Below are 26050 nucleotides of genomic sequence, written 5' to 3'. Positions count from 1 at the left end.
CAGCCTAAGCGATGACTTTCCACTCTGAAGTGACCGGTAAAATGTAGTTTTTATATAAATGAATAATAATTTTTATAATATAAACTGGGGATAACTTCAGTTAAACAGGGTTTTCTTGTGGGATTAAAAATACACGCACGTCCAGTTCTGTTGGCAGTCAAGATACAAGAGACTGATCTTCTTTATTCAGATTATTAACAGAGTTCGCCAGCGAACTCTTTGCTCCTGGTCGACTATGTTCATAAAAGGGGATCGAGCCTAAATATCGAAAAGCTGATTTGTCGACTACAACACACTCATCTACAGGACTCGGCTAGCCAGCTTAGGGATGCATATAATTCAACAAGCCTCTTATTTACTTGATATTGCATTTCTCAAGGATATGGCTCCACAAATACAATTAGATGAATTGCTCTATATATAAAATTGGATAAACTAAGAATAAGTTTCAGCTGAGAAAAAAGCATCGTTATAATATTGTCACTAGAGAGACTGACGAAATGACACATATACAAGCTTGAATTATAAAATTCCAGAAACGTATTCATTATTTCAAATGCTATCTTTTAAACAAGCCGAATCAATTTTTGAAGTACCTGACCTGGAAGAGCGCAATTGTATATGATCTCAAAAATTAATAAACTAACATTGTAGAAAAATGGACGGCTTCAATATATTCACAGCAAGGTAAATTCATCTGGTTTATTTTACCTCGATTCTTTTTACTAAAGAGGCTAACTAACATTTTTGAACAAGCCAGATGAACCAGTTGAGCTTAAAATTAACAATCCAACGAAGAAATACAGATTCTAGGTTTCTCTGAGCCGGCACTTTCACGCATCATATCAGTTTATATTAAGCGCTTCATGCTAGTTTGAAGCAATTCGAAAAACAGCGTTAAGCGTAAAATTTTGAAATGTGTAACGAATCTTAAACATCAATTTGATCGAAACTCGTCAAAAAGATACGACCTTTTCATAATTGACTAAAAGTTTGTTGTTTTGTTTTGTTTACATTTCATTTTTTTCTTGACAGTTCTCTCTGGTGTCCTTGGAGACATCTGGTGGCTCAACCAAAAAATATAAAATTGATTCAAAACGGTAGTCGGGACTTTACACACTTTTCAAGGCTTAGCTTGTACATCAGTTCATCAGTGAGCTTAGTTAGCGTTTATCTCAAAAACCATTCGTTCGATTTAAATACTTTAAGTGAAGGAAATGATAATCTTACGATAATAAATGAAAAAAATTCGAACTTTTTCTTTTTTATTTCGTGATTATCTACTTAAAAGTCTTTTGTTTGTTTTTAATTCAACAACCAATGGACTCCAAGTCACATTGGGTAGACTGGAAATGATATAGCAGATGAACTAGCAAAACAAGGAGTCGAAGAAACGGAAGTCAAAAAAATAGCAAATGTTCTACTGTTGAAAGACTCTTATGACCTTTACTTTTAAAAATCAAAACATCAGAAAGGCAACATCAGTTGAAATCGTCCAATTCGTTTCAGTTATTCACCTCGGGATCTAGTCCTGATTTGCAGAAATCCTCCTAGTCGATGCCCACGTAATGGTTGTTGTATTTCGCCACAGAAATTTGAGAACAATCTTCGATAATGGCTCGAGATGTGACCTTAACATACGGTTCGCAAATTTTCGAACGATGATATCGGAGTTGTTGCATGCGACTACAAATTTTCAATTAATGCAATTGTCCAGAAAAATCGATCTCGATGTCGGCCCACAGATGACTAGACAATTTTTCAATTCGATAAACTGCAATGATCCGGAATGACCTTCCGAACGGACTACACAGTTAGTCAAATCCGAAGCCGTCCCCGTTTGTTCATCAACTTCTGAACTGCGCAAGACTATCACTTCGTTCTTCCGAAAGGACACTGTCCACTTTATTTTGTCTTCATCTGACAAATGCTGTTGTTTCTTCTCTCCAATAGCTTCGAGTGCATCCTTGCCATCTTTGAGTCCGGACCGTCTTTTTACTTTTGAAACCAAATTTCTTTTTGGGGATAAATTTATTATTCAACACATCCAATGCTTTGCACAGTTCATTGACGGAACTTTGACCGACTTTGATTTTATACTCTTGCAGGAAAAATGTGGACGTTGAAGGATATCGCTGCACTTCGACAAAAATTTGTGCCTTACATTCGCTCTTGTCCACAGCGTCCAGAGTGTTGCTGTGTTTAACCTTCTCCTCAAAAGTCGACTCAAAATAGGGGATAGCTTCGATTTCGTTCGAATCCTTCTGGCGCTCAAGCTTGGCTGCATGTATCTGGATTTCCCGCTCCTTGTGGCAATGGCTAAGAATTTCGGTAATGTTATCCTTGCCATTGAGTCCGGTCGAGAGGTCTACGATTCCGCCCATGGTTTTATTTTATTAATGGCTTTGCTTTAATATTATCTGGAATAAGACAGGAAAATATCGACTCATAATTTTTGTAGCATACAACGAAACAATTATTGAAATTTAAAAAAACAATAATAAGACAATTAACTACCTCCAAGTGCAACTGTAGAAATGATATGCTGGTTATTTCTTCAAATGTAGTTGTAAAAATATGCTAAAAAAATGACTTGTTACAACTTGTAAAGAATGCTACTCTATTTAAGAATCTAGAGAAATAAAAAAAAAGTTCAGTTGTAATAAATTTAAAAAAAAATCCAATTTCCAACTCGATACAAAATCGAATTACATTTTTTTTCCATCCGTTAAAACGCTTTGTACATTGTAAACATTTTGATTAACATTTTTTTATTTTTTGCGGAATTTTAAAATTAGTAGTTTTTTAGAAAACTAATATATTTCCAATTTTCTATACCTACAGTAGGTGACATTTCTGTGGAATTTCTTAAACTATTTTTTGGTTGGTCTACTAATACATATGCAAGCAAAGGAATCTAACTATCCTGGGTATGGTCCGCTGGATGATTTCCGAAAAAAAAAATGTTTATAAGATGACAGAGACATTTTAACTGGGACAAAAGTTTAATATCTAATTAAAACTTTCTGTTTGTTACTGGAATATTATTTTCTCAAAATTTAGAATTCAGTTAAAAACTGGAACATTTCCCTATTAGAACATTAACAAGTGAAGTCCTCATGTTAAATATCCTTAACCAGAACTGTGTAGTGTACAAGGTTTCTGAGCTGAAACAGTACTATCAACTTACCAAAACGATATTTATGACGTTTACTGGTCGTTCTCCTTGGGAATATAGATGGGGTCTTTGCTTTCGCTGGCTTTTGGCGCCTTCTTTTTGGCTGATTCTCGGTAAGCTATCGGCGCTTGGTGTTCGTTGATTTTGGCAATCTTCTTCTTGTTGGGCTTTTAACCTTCAGCAGCACATAGCCGGCCGATATAAGTACACGTTCATGAACGACGCAACAGCAGTAGTGGCTGGAGGATTTACTGGATTGTCTTTTGTTCCTGGTTACAAACGCTATCGTGTTGGTTCCGATTTGATCGATCTTCACTGGATAGTAACCTTCCAGAAGCAGCGGATAGTTTTCTATTATATAATGACGGAAACCTGTAGGATAGAAACAGAGATAAGCGTAGCGGTCGACACTGAATCGCCATCTTTCCAGATGTTCTCGGGTTATAGTATAGTGAAATTAATGGTTTTTCTTCTGAGGTGACATAAATTTTTTTAATTCGCGATTTCGAAGCTAATTTTTGACAGATCGTGTGCGTGCAAAAAATGTAAACAAACAGGGGGAAAAACTAGCTAGTAATAAATCATTATTTTCTCTGATTTGGTTAGGGTTTTTCAGAAAATGATGGATACAAATTTAAAGTAGAAGATTCAGAGATTATTGTGAGCTACAGGAAAAAATGTAGATGTTCCGTGAAGCATCGCAAATGGACAACAAAAAACGTCAATTTTTTACTACGCCAAAAACTCTTCAGAGTATTTCACATATTTCTGAATGAAAACTCAAGCCAAATGCACATTTTCAATTGCAGTTTGTTAAAGAAGAAATCAATTAACATTCCTTCAAAATTTGGGGAAGAACCAACAATTGGTAAGCTAGAATTTTTTTATTCGAAAAAACATAAATTTTTGATATTTTCTATTAGGTTTCCTTCTGCAGCTGCATACAATCAGGCGTAATAATTTTAAAGCTGTAAGGCGGATTTGGATATTTGATGGTGGTAAAAATGGAAAAAATATATCCTTGAATAAATACACAATTTAAGTTTACTTTGACGGTATGCAATTGACATCGTTCAATGGTTGTCATGTTTTGTACTTTATCGGACCTTATATGATTCTTTTGGAGAAATTTTTATTAAAAATTAAATTTATACAACCACTAGCCGTAAAAAAATTAAAATTAAAATTTAACACTTAATACTGTCTTAGGCTGAAACTATTTAAATTTTTATATAACGTATTCATTAAATGTTACAACTAAACCAAATCCAATAGTTTAAAGTAACAAATTGTTCATGCATACAGACCGACGAGAAGCGCATAAAGTTTAATATAAAGATATGATACACCAATATAGATAATTGGAAAAAATTAAAAGTTTAGAAAATGAACGAAAAGATTGATTTACATGTTAGTTTTTTCTGACCAACTGACTATTTTAAAATGGAGCTATCAGATAGAATTGACTCTTCTACCAGGCTAATTTATTCTAATTCAATTGAAAACAGACTTAAATTTTTCAAAGGAGTGTTTTTTTTCATAATCATTTAGATTTATGAAAACTTAACTCGAAGCAATGTAAAGTCGTCTATAATTTATCGTTCACCCAGAATGTTGCTCACGCTTCATCGTACTACCCCAGATGGCAGCAGCGCAGCTTCGAAATAGCGAATTGGATTTGGTTTAGTTGTAACATTTAATGAATACGTTATATAAAAATTTAAATAGTTTCAGCCTAAGACAGTATTAAGTGTTAAATTTTAATTTTAATTTTTTTACGGCTAGTGGTTGTATAAATTTAATTTTTAATAAAAATTTCTCCAAAAGAATCATATAAGGTCCGATAAAGTACAAAACATGACAACCATTGAACGATGTCAATTGCATACCGTCAAAGTAAACTTAAATTGTGTATTTATTCAAGGATATATTTTTTCCATTTTTACCACCATCAAATATCCAAATCCGCCTTACAGCTTTAAAATTATTACGCCTGATTGTATGCAGCTGCAGAAGGAAACCTAATAGAAAATATCAAAAATTTATGTTTTTTCGAATAAAAAAATTCTAGCTTACCAATTGTTGGTTCTTCCCCAAATTTTGAAGGAATGTTAATTGATTTCTTCTTTAACAAACTGCAATTGAAAATGTGCATTTGGCTTGAGTTTTCATTCAGAAATATGTGAAATACTCTGAAGAGTTTTTGGCGTAGTAAAAAATTGACGTTTTTTGTTGTCCATTTGCGATGCTTCACGGAACATCTACATTTTTTCCTGTAGCTCACAATAATCTCTGAATCTTCTACTTTAAATTTGTATCCATCATTTTCTGAAAAACCCTAACCAAATCAGAGAAAATAATGATTTATTACTAGCTAGTTTTTCCCCCTGTTTGTTTACATTTTTTGCACGCACACGATCTGTCAAAAATTAGCTTCGAAATCGCGAATAGTTTAAAGTAACAAATTGTTCATGCATACAGACCGACGAGAAGCGCATAAAGTTTAATATAAAGATATGATACACCAATATAGATAATTGGAAAAAATTAAAAGTTTAGAAAATGAACGAAAAGATTGATTTACATGTTAGTTTTTTCTGACCAACTGACTATTTTAAAATGGAGCTATCAGATAGAATTGACTCTTCTACCAGGCTAATTTATTCTAATTCAATTGAAAACAGACTTAAATTTTTCAAAGGAGTGTTTTTTTTCATAATCATTTAGATTTATGAAAACTTAACTCGAAGCAATGTAAAGTCGTCTATAATTTATCGTTCACCCAGAATGTTGCTCACGCTTCATCGTACTACCCCAGATGGCAGCAGCGCAGCTTCGAAATAGCGAATTCACCTACCTCTGTTGGTGTTGAGCCTGTACCAACCAGCGAAAGTTACACACATGCAATGGCCTAAGCAGCAACAAGATACTTTCGTATCGTCTTTACGGTGCGCCTGTAGTTTGGTTAGCGTCCTCAGAAGCATATTTTAGGGGGCTTTCGAATTCGAATTTAAGATAACTTGGACGGACCAGGATCAAAACGAATATCCATCCACCACTTCCATCGCCCACATGTGTTGTGTAAGGCGATGTAAGCGGTGCCGAATTTAGGTGAAGGTTTTCCGCTAGTGGAAGTGGGATGCAGCTAGAATTTCACCCAACTTTTGACAAATCTTTACGGGTTCTTCTTAAGGTGTGAAAGAATAACTTTCGATTCCATTGGGATTGGGCCTGCTAAAAAGAATAAAGCTTGCTCTTTACTCTTACACAGATTTCCATAAGAATGACAGCTAATCGGAGTGAAATTGGAGTGAAGGCTATTGCTTTCTCTGTTTAACACACGAGAAATCGTATACCGGGATTGCGAGCGCGCCCATCGCCCATTGGGATTGGGCCTGCTAAAAAGAATAAAGCCTGCTCTTCACTCTTATACACATTTCCATTATAATGACAGCTAATCATAGAGAAATTGGAGTGAAGGCTAGTGCTTTCTCTGTTTAACACACGAGAAATCGTATACCGGGACTTCGAACGCGCCCATTGGGATTGGGCCTGCTAAAAAGAATAAAGCCTGCTCTTTACTCTTACACAGATTTCCATAAGAATGACAGCTAATCGGAGTGAAATTGGAGTGAAGGCTATTTCTCTCTCTGTTTAACAAACGAGAAATCGTATACAGGGACTGCGAGCGCGCCCATCGCCCATCGCCCATGTTTTCAGCAGAACCAAATGAAAAAATGGATATGCACACGCTCATTTTCATTTAACCATTCTTGAATGAAAAATAACCATTTTCAGGTTTTTACCGCAGAACTGCCAATATGGTTATTTTTCATCAATATTTTAAGGAACAATTTTAACCATATTCCTAGTTTTCGGGTATAAACCGAAAAAAGAATGAAAATTTAACCTCAATCGAAAAACAGAACCGAAAAAACATTGTTTGTCTCCTCAATCGATCATGCTTAAAATCAAATGTTTCCAATATTTTATAATTTCCTGTAGACTTTCGTAACAGTTATTCCCAAAAGACTACACTGGTGCAATTATTAGGTAGGTGGACATTTTTAAACATTAGCAGTGAACTATAAAAACTAAATTTATTTTCAGGAATCGGATAATCTCACCGAATATTTCGTTACCGTGAATGAAGAAAACAAGTCCCAGCCAATGCAGGACTCCGCTCGATGGAATCTGGCGCGACAACTGGCAAGACAGCAAGCTGCCGGATTCGAATCATGCGACAGACATAATCGAAACTTATGGCCATCGAATGTCGGTCGCTCAACAGCACCGACAACTTGAATGATCCCAGACGGCCAATATCTTCCTTCCGACTTAGCCTGGAGGAAAAAGGCAGCTGAGCGGATCATGTATCGCTGGGTAATGGTTCACCGCTCGGCTTTAGTTCCGGATCCGATCGACATATTGCGGACATATTGGCCGGACCGCACGGCAAAGTGTCTGTACAGTTTGGCGACTATGAGTGACGGGCAACTTTCGTCCCGGGCTTCTACACTGGAAAGTGAATTCTTTGTCTCAAGTCCGGATCTTAACACGGGCGATACGATTTTCCTGAAGCTATCTGAAGAATGTCAGTTTTGAACATAGAACCATGCGTGGCCTGGGATAACTCTACGTACGAATCTTGAACTCCTGAGGAAACTAAGTGCATGGTAACTAGAAATTGTTGTTTGCACTGCAGTCAATGTAATTTCTATTTTTAATTCCAGGTTTTCTCGTACTGATCTGGACGATATCCACCTAGTTATATAATCAAAATTTAATATGGGCTGGACCTGTTCAAGGTTTAGCGAAAAATATTCATGCCGCACAAGATTTGCTACAGAATTTTAAGCTATACGGTAAAACCATACGATTCTAGGCCCATTAGTGAGCAACCGATGCTTCTTGTCGCGTAAGATTTAAATTTCATGAAAAACATTGAAATGTAACAATAGAGTGATGAACATAATTCTGACAATAAACAAAGCATTCCGAAATCAAAAGTTCTTTCTGACTATCCCAGATGAAATTTTCATCAAATAAAAAATGCTTCTTGAATTTCAATAAAAAATAACCATTTTCCAACTTCTTCGTCATATTCAATACGGTTGAAAAATAACCATATTTCTACTTCTCCCCGAAAAGTCATTTTATGGGTTCTCATGAAGAACTCATAAAATGGCATTTCCCGGGAGAAGGTCAAATATGGTTATTTTTGAAACATAAATGGTTTAATAGTTTCTAGCGTGCATGGTAGATTTCACTCCGACAAGCTGTCACTTTTAAGTAAATCTGTAAGTGTGTTCAATGAAGTATGGTCGAAACTGTCGTGTTCCCAGACGAATGAAAAGGCAAAGACTAAACTAGAGATGTTTATTCAAGCAAGTGTGACAACTGAATGAATGTTTTTTTTTTTTTTTTTATACGGGATTTTCATCCTCTGGGATGATATTTATACCAGCAGGTACTCCTAGGGCTGTCCCAACGGTAGGTGCAAAACACGGTTCTCGACCACGCTAAAACATTTCGGCTGGCACCGGTGGCGTAAATTGCTGTTTTAGCACAGTTATCGATTTCAAAATTCCCAACAGTTATACGCCTTTGTTCCAAATTCAAGCAAATTTGGAACAGGATTTCAAAATATACGACAGACCGATTTAGACGTTTGGGGCTCACGGTGAGAAAATTTTAGCCAATGATGATTATTTTCACACATGTTTGGGTAGCATTGGGTGTAAAATTGTTTCTTTTTGAGAAGTTATTTGAATGTTTTTTTTTCGCCAAAACCGGTCAATACGTAACACAATTTAAGAAAACATGTTAACAAATACCGTATCAAGTATAAATAATTTATGTCACACTATCCTTGACTTCATATATCAATAAATAGCTTTTGGCCTCAACGAATTAGTGAGCCCAGTCAGCGTTTCTCGAGTTCAAACGTTATATGAACTTTCATTTTCAATAACAGAAACATTCTAATGAAATTAATGCAAAACAACAATAAACTAAAAAAAAATTAAAAAGTTTGAATATCCGTGTAATGACCGATTTTTGTCAAAAGTTGTTAACAATATTTATAATCTATCATATTTCACCATTTTAATATAAAAACCATGAAATATGATATATTGTTCGATAACATTGACTAAACTGACATGATTCTTAGAAAAAATTCCTTTCAATTTCTGGCTAAAAAGCCGTCTGCTACATTACAAACTACTGATAATCATGAAAATTCTACTTAAGAATACATAAAAGGAGCATGTTTGCCAATCTGTTTAGTTTGCCCAAACAAAAGCACAAATATGTTTAATGAATTTTTACCTATAAACAAGAACTGGTAAACTAAATTAATATTTGGAATCAACACCCCAAAATGAGTCAATTTTTAAAAGAAAAAGGTTTTTTTTGTTTCAATTAAGCTTTTTTTCTTGCTGCGTATAGGCATTTTGGCTTTTTAAGCTTTGTTCAATCATAGATAAAAATCGGTTTCAACTGGTTTCTGCCAACTGGTAGTTGTTCAATGAGTCAAAGTTTTGGTCGAATCTAGTCAGGTCGTTGTCAATGAAGCAAGCTGAAACTAGTCAAAATAGTCAAAACCGATCCAGCTCGACAGGGGGTTTCGTTACGGCCTGGAAGAAATAGGTCGAAGTCAATTGGAAAAAGAAAGGTATTCAATCGTCAATCCATTTCTACTTGTTTCGAACAAACTTTATTAAAAAGACTTTAAGTTAATGAAATCCTGGTATTTAGAATTATGACGGTGTAAAACTCAAAACTTAGCAATTTTTCAATTAAAATGAGTTTTTTCTTTTCAATTATTGAATGTCTGCAATAAAAGTGTACCCGTTTTAAATTTGCTATCACACCGGTGGGGAGCGCGTGTTTTAGCCGATTAAAAAATTTAAAATTTTGCTAAAACTGGTATACCTAAAACCAATATTTAGACCTGAACCGTTGCAGGTGCTCCTAGCGTGATGATAGCATGCTGCGACATTCTAGTAGCTTCTGATTGGTGGTGTGGTCGTGGCCTACCACAGAAACTAGTACAAATGGATTGACAGATGATCACCTGTCTTTCCAATTTTCTTCGACCGGTTTCTATTCGAAACAATACTACTGCCGAGCTGGATCGGATTTGACTAGTTTCAAACTTGCTTCAATGACCTGACAAGATTCGACCAAAACATATAGCTAATAGCTTCGTTCAATCGTTAGTAAAAATAAATTTCAACTGGTTTCTGTCAACTGATAGATGTTTAACGAGCCAGTGTTTTGGTCGAAACTAGTCTGGTCATTGTTCTATGGAGCAAGTTGAAACCAGTCGAAACCAATCCAGCTCGGCAGCAGGATTAGTTTCGACTTGGTATAAATCGGTCGAAGTCAATTGGAAAGAGACATCCATTTCTATAGAAGTATACTTGTTTCGACCCGTTTCGACTAGATTCCATTGAACAGACTTTTTTTTACCATCCATTGAACAAAATGTCTGTTCAATCAACTCTAGTCGAAACGGGTCGAAACAAGTAGAAATGGATTGACAGTTGATCACCTATCTCTTTCCAATTGACTTCGACCGATTTCTACCAAGTCGAAACTAATCTTGCTGCCGAGCTGGATTGGTTTCGACTAGTTTCAACTTGCTCCATTGAACAACGACCTGACTAGTTTCGACCAAAACATTGGCTCGTTGAACATCTATCAGTTAACAGAAACCAGTTGAAACCGATTAAAGCTTCTACTAGGCAGGCCCAAAACCAATGGGCGATGGGGCGCTCGCAATCCCGGTGTTCAACAGAGAAAGCAATAGCCTTCACTCCGATTAGCTTTCATTCGTATGGAAATCTGTGTAAGAGTAAAGAGCAAGCTTTATTCTTTTTAGCAGGCTTAATCCCAATAGGCGATGGGCGTGCTCGAGTTCGCAGTATAAAATTTCTCATGTGTTAAACAGAGAAAAGCAAGATGTTTCAATCCAATTTCACTGCGATTAGCTGCCATTCTTATGGAAATCTATGTAAGAGGAAAGAGCGAGCTTTTTCTTTTTAGCAGGGTAAAGCCCAATAGGTATTAGTTGTTAAACGAAAACATCTACCTACGTAAACGGCGAGCTTTCCTGTCGGTTTTTATTCGAGATTAAAATTATATAACGAAATGGACCTATGCAGACACTGCCAGACAAGAGGGCAGCAAACCTGGCTGCCTCGTTTGTTATTCGATTTGGCGATGGCGACTGCACGATCTGTAAGTATTTTTGTACTATTTTTTTCAAATTAACAACATAAACACCATATTGACTGTATTGGCTATGTTGATGTTGTTTATTCGGTTCAATTTGAATGAATCCTAACTATCCTATATTGGGATTGGGCCTGCTTAAAAGAATAAAGCTTGCTCTTTACTCTTACACAGGTTTCCATAAGAATAACAGCTAATCGGAGTGAAGGCTATTGCTTTCTCTGTAACACACGCGAAATCGTATATCGGGACTGCGAGTGCGCCCATCGCCCATTGGGATTGGGCCTGCTAAAAAGAATAAAGCTTGCTCTTTACTCTTACACAGATTTCCATAAGAATGACAGCTAATCGGAGTGAAATTGTAGTGAAGGCTATTGCTTTCTCTGTTTAACACACGAGAAATCGTATACCGGGATTGCGAGCGCGCCCATCGCCCATAACAAATTCAATCATCACAGTTGATTTGTATTTTGAACGGTGAAGATTGTTTATTCGGTTTGAATAAATCCTAACAAATCTAATCATCACAGTTGATTTGTATTCAGAACTGTGAAGATTACATCCGTTCAATGATTTTATGATAGAATATTTTTTTTGATCAAATTTAACATACGTTTTCAGTAGAATTTTCACATATTTTATCAGTTTTATGGCACACGTTTAACTTGCATTGAGATACTGCACGGTAACAGAGCATTCTTACGGCGCGTTCGTAAAATTATTTTTTTGGGTTATGCATCAGTCGATTAGTAGATGTCAAATCACTTCCCAATGCTTTTGCATACGTATTTGTTTGTAATTAACGAACGCCAGCATCGATAAAAAAAAACACTTCGATAGAAAAAATAAATTTACGAACACGCCCTTAATGTTGTTGTTATTTAGTGGACCAGAGGTTGCCATAAAACTAGTAAACAATGTGAAATCAGCTGTTCGTTTGAAATGGCGTTTGGTAAATGGCTGATAGAGTTGTTTTTGACATGGTGCGCTTGCAAAACCACTACAATTGCATATTGCAAATTTTATTTCCTTAAGCCTAGTCCACACTAGGAGACGGTTCGTCTCGAGACGGTCTCAGCGTCTCCCATTTTCTTCGGGAGACACTGAGACCGTCTCAGGTTTCTAACAACAACAACAGACAACAAAGTTCGTCTCATAACAAAAATCGCAGTTCATGTTGCCTAGTGTGGACTAGGTGCATTTACAGTTCTTTCGAACGTGAAAATGAAAATACTTATATTCTTCAAAAACTCGACTATGCTGCATTTCATGGCTGGGAAACTAGGTGGAATACTGAATTAAAGCAATCGAAAGATCTTTCGATTGCTTTAATTCAGTTTAATCATTCAACCAAGTAGGCTCACCACACAGCGTAGGTGGAATAGATGCGGAATGGTTGAACGATTATTTTTGAATTGATTTTCTTGTTCAAAATCCTTTAACATTGGTTTTATTTCAATTACTCCGATTTTCACTGCGGAATATTTTTTCCGCGTTCACTGATATTCCGCTGGAAGTGTAAACGCACTGAGCGAACGTGAAAACGGAAAACAAACAAGAGTGGTGAATATAAATTCCGCGTTGAATATATAAATTCCGCGTGAATATAAATTCCGCGAATGTGTTGCTGTGTAAGTCCTGAAATTGCAGCTCCTGTCCTTATCGCAGCCGCCGACTTTCGTTCGTGGAACGCTGCTGCTGGTACGGCACGTCCGGGAGTTGGAAATATGTACGGCGAAAAAAGAAAATTTCTTGATGGTTGTTGTTGTTAACAATTATGTTGGTCTTGTCCAAGGTGGGTATATATTCAGGAGGTGTTCCCGAATAACAAATTCCCGATTCAGCCATTTTGGCTATGTAGGCTATGCAACTATACGGAACTCATGAAGTTTGTTTACCAACAAACCACAGAAAAGCTGAGCTAAAAATAAACAAACTCATTGAGAGCCCCGCTCACTCCTCGCCTACTTACTGTGAAACTCGGAGAACCTAGTGTATCTAAGAACCTTGGTCTTGTCCAGGATAGCTGGGATAGCTACACGGAAAATAAAAAAAAGGTAAAATTTACCTTTTTGCGAGGTGAATTTTTTCCACCCCTCTTTCGAGGTAAATTTTACCTTTTTTTCATTCACCTAGCAAAAAGGTAAATTATACCTTTTTTCAATTCACCTAGCAAAACGGTATATTTTACCTTTTTCGCATTCACCTAGCAAAATAGTAAATAATACCGCTTTCCCATTTACTGAATTAAAACGTAAATGCTGGTTGGTTTGATTGGTTTCTTCAATAAGAATTAAAAAAATACAAAATTCTATCAAAAATTATATTTATTGGAGATAAATAGGGACTGATAATTCGGCTTCGCATTCTTTCGAGCCGCCATGGCCGCTGAATACTCCTGCGTTGCGTACATTCATGACCTCCTCTGTTTGGCTAATCCGGTCAGGTTCGGCTTTTCCGGCTGGAGGATGACGTGGAATACACCTATAAGCTCTATGGGTCGATCTGAAACAAAAGCAATGTATTATGACGAGAACCAGCACAACAAAATGATATCTAAGAAAACACTTACCATTTTATTCCGATTTTCACATATTAGGCACAAAGCAAAACTTGTTCCTGAATGACAAAACAGCTTAACCTCAATAAACGGGTTCGGCGAATAGTCACTTTTTACCTTATTTGGTTTTACCTTTTTTTCTAGGTGAATTATACTTTTTTATTCAGCTCAATTCAGGTGAACTTCACCTCGCTACGAGGTAAGATTTACCTTTTTTGGATTCACCTTTTTCCTCGGTGAATTGTACCTTTTTTCCAACCTCGATTCAGGTAAATTTTACCGCGCTGTGAGGTGAGTTTCACCTCGAAGAGGTAGAAGTTACCTTTTTGGCTTTCACGATCGTTTACCTTGGCTATCTCGGTAGATTTTACCTTTTTATTATTTTCCGTGTAGATTCTTCTCTACCTACCTATCTTGAGTCTTGTCGACAGTGATGCCAACTAGACAGATTTTTTCAGAATTGTACAAATATGAATATGAAGTTAACATGTGAAACTAAAAAAAGAGTTATAGATCTAAGCCGCTTTGATCTAATACCGATATGAGTTTAAGAAACTGAAAAAAAAATCAAGGACATTGCATTTAAATCAAATATTATAAGAAAAAATTAAATGGAAGCAGAAGTGATATTTCTTGAACTCAAACACCATGTGTTCTACACAGTTCATGAGATAAATAAAATAATGCACAAAAAGATCACATCCGATAAATCTTAGCTTGACAAAAGGGTTAAAATATATATTTTGGAATGTAGTATGTCTAATAAATAACAAAAATTTAAAAAATTAAATTCAACTCTACTATCTAAACATTATGGAAGTTTTATTTTTGTATGTAGAATGCAGCTGTATTTGTTTTTATCCATATACGATCAAATATTTGATGAATATATTTAAAAGATATTTTCACGAATCCGTGCTGAGTTTTCTTATGTCATACCATCTGGCATCTCTGACCCTCAGTTCGGTCTTTTTTTGTGTGAGTTTGACATATTACATGAACGCTAAGCGTTATGGTTCGAGAACAGTATAACGATTATTGATAAAATTGAAGTCAATTGTTACACCATTTATTCACCTTTCCAGATATCATCACTTATTCACATGAACGTTCATTTTTGGTTCTTATCGTTGTCAAAGTGAAGTTTGAAATAAAAGCTACGTTTACAAAGACAATCACATTTTCTAGGACCGTAGATGTATCGTATTGACTATTTGAGATATAGTTTTTTTAGTACGCGGGACTGTTTTTTGTTTCAAAGCATTAATATTTTGATTCAAAGATTTTTCAAAAGAAAAAATTGTTTGAAACAAAGGAAAATGCCTTTGAATCAAAAGAACTTTTATTTATCCCAAAATCAAAGGAAAAAATCAATGTGCATTGATGAAACAAAATTAAATAACAAAACGTTTTGTTCATTCAACTCCCCTTCCTTTTTCATGCGTGGTTGAAGTTCTATCGTAACAGATTTCAAATAGATCTAAAAATGACATAGTTGATCGAATATCGTTTTTTTTTTCAGGAAAGCGACGTGATGCTATGCGAACCATGCAAAGTGTCGGTCCTTCAGATCGACCTATTAATGGTGAATCAGCACCTTAATGACGCCCTCGGTAATTCCGCATCGACATCTGACAAAAATTTTCCAGAAACTCCATCAGGGACTCCAGATACTCCAGATTCCCCGAAGACACCGAAGGACACCAAACCGATATGTTCCGGTTCCGGTTTCGGTTCCGGTTCCGGTTCTTCGGATCTGGATCCGGTCTCATCCTTGGATTTAGAAACTCCGAAGCCACAAAAAGCGCAGCATAGACAACGATCCTGCAAAAAATGCAAGTTAAGTTTTGGGAAAATAGGCGATCTGAAAGATCACTGGAGAACCACTCCTGAATGCGCGATCTCTTGCGAGCAATGCAACGAGGTCTTTTCGTCCAGTTTTTCGCTGAAACGGCACAAGCTTGTTGCTCACGCAAAAGTCAGTGCTCGGCTGCAGTAAGTACAAATTAAAGCCATGAATTTTATTGTCTCATATGTCTCATATCTCATGTCTGATGTCTCAGGTCTCATGTCGAATGTATAAGGTCACAGGTCTGAAGTCTCAGGTTTCAGGTCTCATGTCTCGTATCTCAGGTTTAATTTTCTCGGTCTCAAGTCTCAGGTATCAGGTGTCATGTCTTAAGTCTCAAATCTCAGGTCTCAGTTCTCATGTCACAGGTGTCATGTCGAAAGTCTCAGGTCTCAGGTCTCATGTCTCAATTGTCAGGTCTCAGATCTCAGGTCTCAGGAGTCATGTCTCAGGTGTCATGTCGAAAGTCTCAGATCTCTTGCCTCAATTGTCAGGTCTCAGATCTCAGGTGTCATGTCGAAAGTCTCAGGTGTCATGTCAAAAGTTTCAGGTGCCAGGTATCAGTTCTCAGGTCTCATGCCTCAATTGTCAGTATCAGGTCCTAGATCTCAGATCATCATGTCTAGCGGGTCATGTCTAAGGTGTCATGTCTCAGGTGTCATGTCGAAAGTCTCACTCAGGTCTCAGGTATCAGTCATCAGGTCTCATGCCTCAATTGTCAGGTCTCAAGTCTTAGGTACCAGTTCGCAATTCTCAGATCTCAGGTCTTATGTTTCAAGTCTAAAATCTCAAGTCTCAAGTCTTTAAAGGTTTTTTTACACGGTTTTCCGCAATTAGGTTTTTTACACGGTTTTCGGGAATTAACACGGTTTTTTGCACTTTTTTTACGCGATACGTACATCATGATGGCAATTCAGGCAACACAGTGGAATATAGGCGTGGAATATCGGATCAAATAAATGGAATCAAACACTCGCGAATAACTTTAACTTAGACTTTTATTAACAGCGATTAAAGACGCGTGGTATCGTGTCGAAAGACAAAAGTACATTGCAGATGCAATCGGTAACGGTACGCACAGAAGGTGCGCCCGAACGACAAACACAGGGTGTCCATACACATAAAAGGCGGGAGTAGTGTAAGCGTTGCAAGTTCCACACATCAGTGTAAAAAAAAAATCCTGCTGTACTTGGAATTGCAGAGGGAACCCCATATGATCAGTCCGGCATTGATCTTCATGATTATTTTAGGCTTACAATTCTAATTTGTAATTTTTATGATTGTAATTTTACAATTGTGACTTATTATATGTTGCAGGGCCAGCGAAACGTCGAACGTTGATGGTCGTCCTGACTTGGGTGCAGGAGATCGCGCATTCAGGATTGGTTTTCCCCAGAACGAAACCAAATAGAAATTGCAATGACGTATGTGGGATGCCCGAGAAGTTGGAGAAGGGTTACTATGGACCGAGTGAATAAGAGGAATATTGTTCAACAGGTTATGCCTTGAGACGGAACATGAAATATTCATTATATTTTATTTCAAACTGGAATTAAAAATTTTAATTTTTAACTTTTTTAACGCTCCTGATTCGCGTACTTTTGAATCACACAATTAAATTTTTGTTTCAAATATAAATTACGGTTTGTAAATCACACAAAGTTTCTATTTTACTTTCTAAATTTTGGTTTTCAAGACAGAAAAGAATGCTCAATCTCAATGTTGTCAAATGATACTCAGACCCAGGCCCTGGCAATTTCACTTTCAATCGTCAATCGTCACTCAAAAATGAGCACAAAACGCGTCTTTCGAAAGAGCTTCAGTTTCAATTCACTTTCACACCAGCTTCTCTTCACATTTTTCAAACGCTTACTTCAGTTCGCTTTCATCTACCGGAAAAAATAGTTGAACATTTCACACGACACCGCACATATATAAGAATCAACACTTTAAATAGAATTTTGAAACAAAAAAAGGCTTCACAAAAATGTGTGTTCTGGAACGAGTTGAACCACCCTAAGCTTCAAAAAGGACCTACACGCTATTTTTTTTAACTCAAAATTAAGTTGTTTTGGTTCAAAACCGCACTTCAGTGGCAGCCCTCAACTTTGAGTACGGCTGGGCAAGCGTGAAATTAAGTTCTGCCTGGCTTACTCAAAACTAAGTTCGGCAGCCGAACTCGAATTTATCCTTTTTCTTCAAGGGTAGTTTATTTTTAGGGAATTAAAGGATGATTTAAATTTGTTGTACCCGGATGTTGCTGTTCCGGTACAATGCATTGTAATTACAGAGCGGTGGAAAGTTTTGACACCCCTGGTCAAAGAAAACTTCCGGATGTTACTTCCCATGGGAAGTCATCAACATCCGGAAGTTTCCGGACATTCCAAGCCGCTCATCATATGATGAGGGAGGACGTAAAAAATCAGCGGAAAGAAACAGGGCTTCCGTCCCATATGTTCCTGGACAACAACACAGCCGCTTCCGACTCCGAAATTTGTGAGCTCTTCGCCGGGAAATTCTCAAGCGTTTTTACCACCGAGGGCATTTCTTCAGAGCAACTAGCCAGGGCTGTCCGGAATATTTTACCTCCGGGTTCTTCTTTGAATGGATTCCTAATTGATGATGCAGCCATCTTGAAAGCAACAGCAAAGTTGAAAAATTCTACCTCAACGGGCCCGGACGGTATACCAGCAACTTTGTTGAAGCGTTTTATGCCACTTTTGCTGACTCCCATCAAATATATTTTTCAATCATCGCTGGATAACGCAATTTTTCCCTCACTGTGGAAGGAAGCTCATATGTTTCCTGTCCATAAAAAGGGGACAAGAGAGATGTTAGCAACTACCGTGGGATATCAGCTCTATGCGCTATATCCAAACTCTTTGAACTGGTCGTTATGGATCCTGTTTTCTCGTTTTGCAAACCTCACATTTCCAACGACCAGCATGGATTCATGCCTAAACGATCCACAACTACCAACTTACTGAGCTTCACATCTTTCGTTCAAGACTGCTTTGCCAGGAAGACTCAAACTGACGCCATTTACACTGATCTCTCAGCTGCGTTCGACAAGGTGAACCATGATATTGCTATCGCAAAGCTCGGACGCTTAGGATTCTGTGGATCTCTACTGGATTGGTTCCGGAGTTATCTAACGGGACGGAAATTATCCGTTCGAACTGGTGAATCCTTTTCCAGGCAATTCCCTGCCCCCTCAGGAGTACCTCAAGGAAGCCATTTAGGACCGATAATTTTCGTAATCTACTTCAATGACGCTCTCTCGCTCCTTGAAGGCACAAAACTTGCTTATGCTGATGACCTGAAACTTTTTCACGCCATTAACAACCAAGATGATATCGACTTTTTACAGCAGCAATTTTCCGTATTTGCTCACTGGTGCGACATTAACTGCCTGCCGTTGAACCGCAGCAAATGCTCGGTTATATCATTTTCCCGTAAGCGGCACACTCTTCGTGCGGAGTACATCCTTGGAAGCGAAACCATCACCCGAGTAGAACACATCAACGATCTAGGAGTCATCCTCGATCAACGGCTGGAGTTCAAGACTCACACGAACTATGTTGTTGACAAAGCTTCTAGAAACCTTGGATTCCTGTTTCGCATGGCCAAAGACTTCAAAGACGTGTACTGCCTTAAAAGTCTTTATTCCTGCATAGTTCGTTCCATTCTCGAGTACGCATCAGCTGTCTGGTGCCCCGTCTATCAGAACGGAGCTGAACGAATCGAGGCTATCCAGCGGCGCTTCCTGCGGTTTGCCCTACGTCACTTGAATTGGTTCGATCCGTTTCGTCTGCCAAGCTACGAAAATCGTTGCCGCCTTATAGACTTGGAAAGATTACGAATATTTATTCAATCAATTACTTACAATTTTTCTCATCGCTGCTAATTTACCGGACAAATGACAACGTTATGAATGTAACAACATCTGAAACTACCCCTTTGAAGCGGTCTCGAGCTTTTCTAAATAAGGGGTAATATTGACCCGACAAAATGACCCGTTATTTGACAGATCGTGGAGGTTCTCAATAACGGGTCATTTTTACGCCTTTAAGGGGTAGCCAAAAGTTAGCGTGTAGGTAATCTATTCTCTTATCGTGTAGGTAAACATTTTTTTCTGCACAATGTTCTTACACGGAAAATAAAAAAAAGGTAAAATTTACCTTTTTGCGAGGTGATTTTTTTCCACCCATCTTTCGAGGTAAATTTTACCTTTTTTTCATTCACCTAGCAAAAAGGTAATCTTACCTTTTTTAAATTCACCTAGCAAAATGGTAAATTTTACCTTTTTCGCATTCACCTAGCAAAATAGTAAATAATATCGTTTTCCCATTCACTGATTTGAAAGGTAAATGCTAGTTGGTTTTGTTGGTTTCTTCAATAAAAATGAAAAAAAAAAATAATTCAAAAATTTATATTTATTTTATAAATAAATATGAACAATTCATTATATTATTTTTTAAATATATCACCTTGTTTAAAAATTATTGAGGTAAGTCCTTTTTCCGCCAGGCTCGTGGCAATTCGGCTTCTCGTTCTTCCGCGCCATAATGGCGACTTATCCAGTCAGGTCCGGCTTTTCCGGAATGATTTTAGGGCTTTAGTTGCGAGTTGTTCTTATAAACCACGGATGTAGTAATTTTACTATTTCCTTTTTTTTGAGTGCATTTTGGCTATGTTACAGAACTTATATTCTTAAGCAATTTAAATTCAATATATTGTTGTTTTTTTCCGAGCCTTTTTTTTGTCTAAACTTAGAATGTTGATCATTAATTCTAACATATATTGTAATCTGAAAAGAATATTCATCTTATTCATGTACAACAAATGTTCATACATGGGTGCAGTGCAGTGCAGGGTGTTGTAATTAGTGTTTATAATACCAGTATCAGGGTAGCCAACGAGTGTCCTTTTTGAAATTCCCTGTTTATATAATTTTCCCGAAATTAAATACTTACATAAATATTTTAAATTGTTCTTTAACAATATAGTAGACATTTATATGAACGTTTGTTGGTATTTCGCCAAAAATTGTCTCCTTTTTCTCAGTCTTTGGCAACAACTTTGCCGTTTATAAAGGAAATAAGTTTACTTTTATGATTTGAATTTGATAAGGTTTGGTTGAATATAATGCCGTTATGATTGAATGAAATGAGAAATAAGCAATAAGATCACGGACAATAAATTTCGGATTGCATTACGCATACATAAATCAAAGCTTAATTTAAAATTGGAATTTATGATTCGTTTTTTTTTGTTTAGCTCAAGATTGATTTTAATTGCTATTGATTGACAATTTCATGAAATTTTTTCTGTGCAGTTTTGAGAACAAATTACGACGAATTATATCTTACCATATTGATTCGCGTTCTAAATACAAAATCAGGTTTTTTGTTGATTATCATTTAATTCTTAAAAAATGCGTTTTTTGAGCTTCGAGCTATATCTATCTAAATTCTGAGAATTGTTAGTAGGTATATCAGAAAAAAGTGTAGTTATGCGATACATGTTACTCTGACTTCATATTACTCTTATTGACTTTCTATTAAAATTTCATCCTGATTTGTAGAATATATTCCATTTAGCTGCATGATGACAGCAGCAATGCCAGTTCTCGATGCGTCACCAGCCACAATGATATCATACTCCGGTCAACTCTGATTCGTTTACAAAACCCGGTATATTTGAAAAGGCAAGTTGACATTCCTGGATTGAAACTATTTTCGCATCGTTCTTCACAAGCTTATCCGTTATTGGGGACCGCCAAAATCCAACAGCAGTCGGGTAGACCGTCGCTCACAGCAACAGCAATTTGGGTGATAGCCGCAATCCTACAGCAGTCGGGTAGACCGCCGCTCAAAGCAATAGCACTCAGGTAAACCGGCGCTTAAAGTGGAAACCTCGGATAGTAAGCAGACGAACATGGTTTTTAGGTTTTGACCCACTTGTTGTAGATGTGTGTGTGTGTGTGTTTTTTTTTTTTTTTTTTTTTTTTTTACCCAAGGGTGAAAGCTCATGACCTGGCCTGAAGTGTGGAAACGGAAATAAGAAGTTGTGGCACTGTGTGGGACTCACTGAGTAATCCAAGTGACTAAAATAATAAACAAGCCCCAACGGACCTATTGGTACGTTTACGTCTGTTTCGTAGCAAACAGTCAAAAAGGGAATGTTCATCTCATTCTGTCCCTTCGAATTAAACAGGCCTACCCACTAAAACACCCTTGCTCTACCCGCCACTTGCCCGGTGATGGTGAAGGTTTATCAAAGAATAACGTGAAAAGACAATCTAGGAAGCAATAAAACCTCGTTGAAAGAGCTTCAATCTGAAATTCACTTAGATAAGTAAATCCCAATTCATTGGATCGCGAATAAAGGGAACGATTGTAGAGTAAACCACCAATATCCGTATTATGATCAATGATTAGCGAAGACACAACGAAAAAATGAATTAGAAGTAATGTGAATGAATATGCCATATTATTCGAATCCTGGATAATGGATCCAGGACACATCAAGCAGGAACGGTTGTCCAACAGTGGCTAAATTTTTAAATCTTCGGAGGTGCTATAAGCTGGAGCCTTATGGGAACAAACGTGCGCTTGTCGTCAATTGCGGAGGTCGAATTTGATACGTCAGAACATACTTACAATCCATTAAATTCCGATATTTTCATTTTCAAATTTTTGTTCGAGGGCTTGTAAGATATTTCTCTGGCAAACAACCTCATTTTAAGGTGGAGGTACCCTTCTGCCACTTGCTTTAGCGCAAAATCTTGATGTTGGATATCATTCGTGTGCCAGTGTTCGATGAATTCTTGTGAAGTTTCTCGGATTCGTCTTAGGGTGTGCGTTACAATGGAGTCGAAATAAATTCCTATATTTGAACCCTGTTTTATTTCGCAACATAAAATGAAGGCTGCCAACACGAATTTGCATACAGTCAATGTATTATCAACGGACAGGCAATTCTTACATAGCAGACAGTCGATTTTGTCAAACGCCTTGAGCCTTATTTTTCTGGTATCCGTTGTAATACACAACTCATCATAAGCGTCCCCTTGATATTCTGTGAACGGAAAATAACCAATATCCAAATCCTCTTGAGGCGTACGTTGTAGATTGGCATCATAGTTTACAACTGGGATGCCTGTCAAAATTCTCATTCCACTATCATTTTGACAGTTGGCGTTGTCCGAAGATATCACATCTTGATCGACCATGAAATCCTTGTACGCAGCCATGAATAGCGATGCAGTTGGATTAGTATTTGGTCCACCTCTCGCTCTGTAGGAAGAAAATAGACACTCTACCATGTCCTGACTACCGCGATACGTGCACAACTCTTCCAGCTCTCCGGTCAAAATGTACTCATTGTATAGACCTTTTATTGTGGTTATATCACAAAGAAATCCCTGGAAGCCCACTCTTTTTGGTGTATGAAGAACATTTCGACCAGGTGTTATCTCAATTTTTAGGAAGAGGTCGTAGAACATTTCCAGGGCTTCGAGAACCATCTGTCCATTAGCTAAGTTTAATGGACATTTGAAGCCTTGCATCTTGGTTCCATGCTTCGAGTTCAGAATATCAAACATATCATTTACAAGGTGGAAAAATTCGGCTGTTACTTTAGCCTCTTCCCAACCCACCTCATGTTGACTCAGGTGCATAAGGGCTTTGGCAACGCTCGCACTGAAAGTTTGAGCCGCCAAATTAACTTTCATTTTCCTTAACTCGTAGTCAACATGGATTTGTTTGCATTTGGTCATTGATAGACGACGGACCTTCTGAAACTCAACTAAATCTTGGAAATGCTGCCACTGAACGACACCCGAGGGAATATAAAAACGTTTGTTATTTCCCAAATGATTCCGTACCAGCTTCAACATGTGGCAAGGATCTAGTAGAACATGAACTTTGTGATGTCCAGATGGGTGAATGAAGAAGGTTTTCGGTGGATATTGGTCCAAATTGCATCCAAACATATTTGCCATGGTTATGTTGCTTCGTAAGCCATCGAAAACTAGGGTTATGACTTTCGCTTTCACGTTCTCCAAAGCAATCAACACAGTTTTGGTTATATCAGCAAATTGGTTAGCTGATAATCCACTAGTGAAAACATATGCTACCGGTATTTTCCAGTTTGTTTGCCAGGATGAGACAACATAAACCAGGACCTTCTTAGCCACGGTAAAAGACTGCTCACCAGAGGAAATATTGCCCCAATCATCAACGCCATCGAAACACTTTTGGTAGGGATTCCATTGGATTTGTTGCTTGATGGACATTTCGTCCAGTGCTAAAGACAAATATAGCGTTTTATTCACTTGACTTAAAGTTTTTACCTGTTCTTCAATAGCATTCAGACTTTCTTGTGTAACGCCTGGTCGACCACTATATTTTGACATCCAGTTCTTCAGCGTTCTCGGAGAAGGCATATTTTTACCGAAAGTATCACGCAGATACTTGTATGTTTTCGGATTGTACAAATGTATAGTAGTGGCAAACTTCTTCATATCTGAGCTGTACCCTTTACCATATCTCCCGAAGGCAAGCTCTTTCAAGAGACTATCAGTTGCTGTGGGTTTACTCTGTACTCTTCGCGCATTGCTCTGTTTAAGAGCTTTCTTCAATCGTGTAATTTCCACTTTCTGTTGTTTTATAACACCATTCTTTTTAGAGAACTGCCATTTGATTTTAGACATAGAACGAGGCTGAGAATACCGAGCTTTGACCTTGAGAGTTGACGTGGATGGTATGGGTTCAGCAATGTCATCCACCAATTGACTTTTGGGCTCAACTGTTGGCAATAACGGTGGATTGTCAATAGCTTCCTCAAGATAACGAGTCCTTTTTTGGGTTTGAGACCGAAAGCAGCTTACTGAGGCTGACGTTGATGGTGTAGGTTCAACAGTGTCATCCACCAATTGAGTTTTAAATTCCACTGTTGACAATGTAGGTGGATTGCCAACAGCTTCCTTAGATGTTCTAAGAGATTCCCGTTGTCTTTTCACATTTTTAGAAAGCTCAACATTGGTTTCGTGTGTCAGTCGGGCATGACTAACAGCACGATTTGCAAGAGCGAGATGAACCGTTGATAAAACAGACTCAGCTGCATTATCACGGAAACCCGGACACACTTGAGACAGCACATTAGATCTATGGACCTGCAGTGACTTTCTCTGATTTTGAAGCTGAACATTGAGTTCGTGTGTCAGTCGGGCATGAGTTTCGACGCGATTAACTAAAGTGGGATGAACCGATGATGAAGCAGACTCAGCTGCATTATCATGGAAACCCGGACGCACTTGAGACAGCACATTAGATCTATGGACCTGCAGTGACTGTCTCTGATTTTGAAGCTGAACATTGAGTTCGTGTGTCAGTCGGGCAACAGTTTCAACGCGATTAGCAAAAGTGGGATGAACCGATGATGAAACAGACTCAGCTGCATTATCATGGAAACCCGGACGCACTTGAGACAGCACATTAGATCTATGGACCTGCAGTGGCTGTCTCTGATTTTGAAGCTGAACATTGAGTTCGTGTGTCAGTCGGGCAACAGTTTCAACGCGATTAGCAAAAGTGGGATGAACCGATGATGAAACAGACTCAGCTGCATTATCATGGAAACCCGGACGCACTTGAGACTGCACATTAGATCTATGGACCTGCAGTGGCTGTCTCTGATTTTGAAGCTGAAAAGAATAAAAATAAAAATTATAACTTGAAATTATTCTAACATTTCATTATTACTTACTCTGAATTGGGCAAGGGCTATTGCTCGACGTTCCTTAATCGTTGGAACCACAGGGGTAGACGTATTCTGTGAATAAAATATGTTTTCATTTGTAAAGTAATTTGGATTGTCAAGTTATGGAATGGTATTTCGTATTCAGAGAAACGCAACGGTAGTACGGTAGTTAGACCCGAAATTTGACAACCGTAACACACGAAGCTAAGGTGCCTACAACCCGAAAAGTGTATGAACTGTGGAGAACCCGCTGCCCACAAAGATTGCTCCAAGGAACCACATTGCTCTATGGCCTGAGAGCACGCTTATCATAACTACAACTCATCTCATTTCAGTACTCCCCAATCAGCAGGTCCTAGGGTTAGCTGGAAGGCAGCAAGTGCAGGTGGACGTCCGGAGTCCAACGAATTTCAATATCTACTCAGTTTGACTCGTCGCACAAAGTGGTTCA

General features: G+C 37.7%; 1 pseudogene; it reads right to left on the bottom strand.

Annotated features, from left to right (window-relative positions):
- Window positions 1-1481: 1481 nt before the first annotated feature.
- Window positions 1482-6326, bottom strand: LOC129747375 (tubulin-specific chaperone C-like; annotated as a pseudogene).
- Window positions 6327-26050: the final 19724 nt, after the last annotated feature.

The sequence above is a fragment of the Uranotaenia lowii genome, chromosome 2 (assembly GCF_029784155.1).
Source record: "Uranotaenia lowii strain MFRU-FL chromosome 2, ASM2978415v1, whole genome shotgun sequence".
Taxonomy (NCBI): Eukaryota; Metazoa; Arthropoda; class Insecta; order Diptera; family Culicidae; genus Uranotaenia; species Uranotaenia lowii.
Note: the sequence above shows the minus strand (reverse complement) of the source record. Positions and strands in the feature narration are given on the sequence as shown.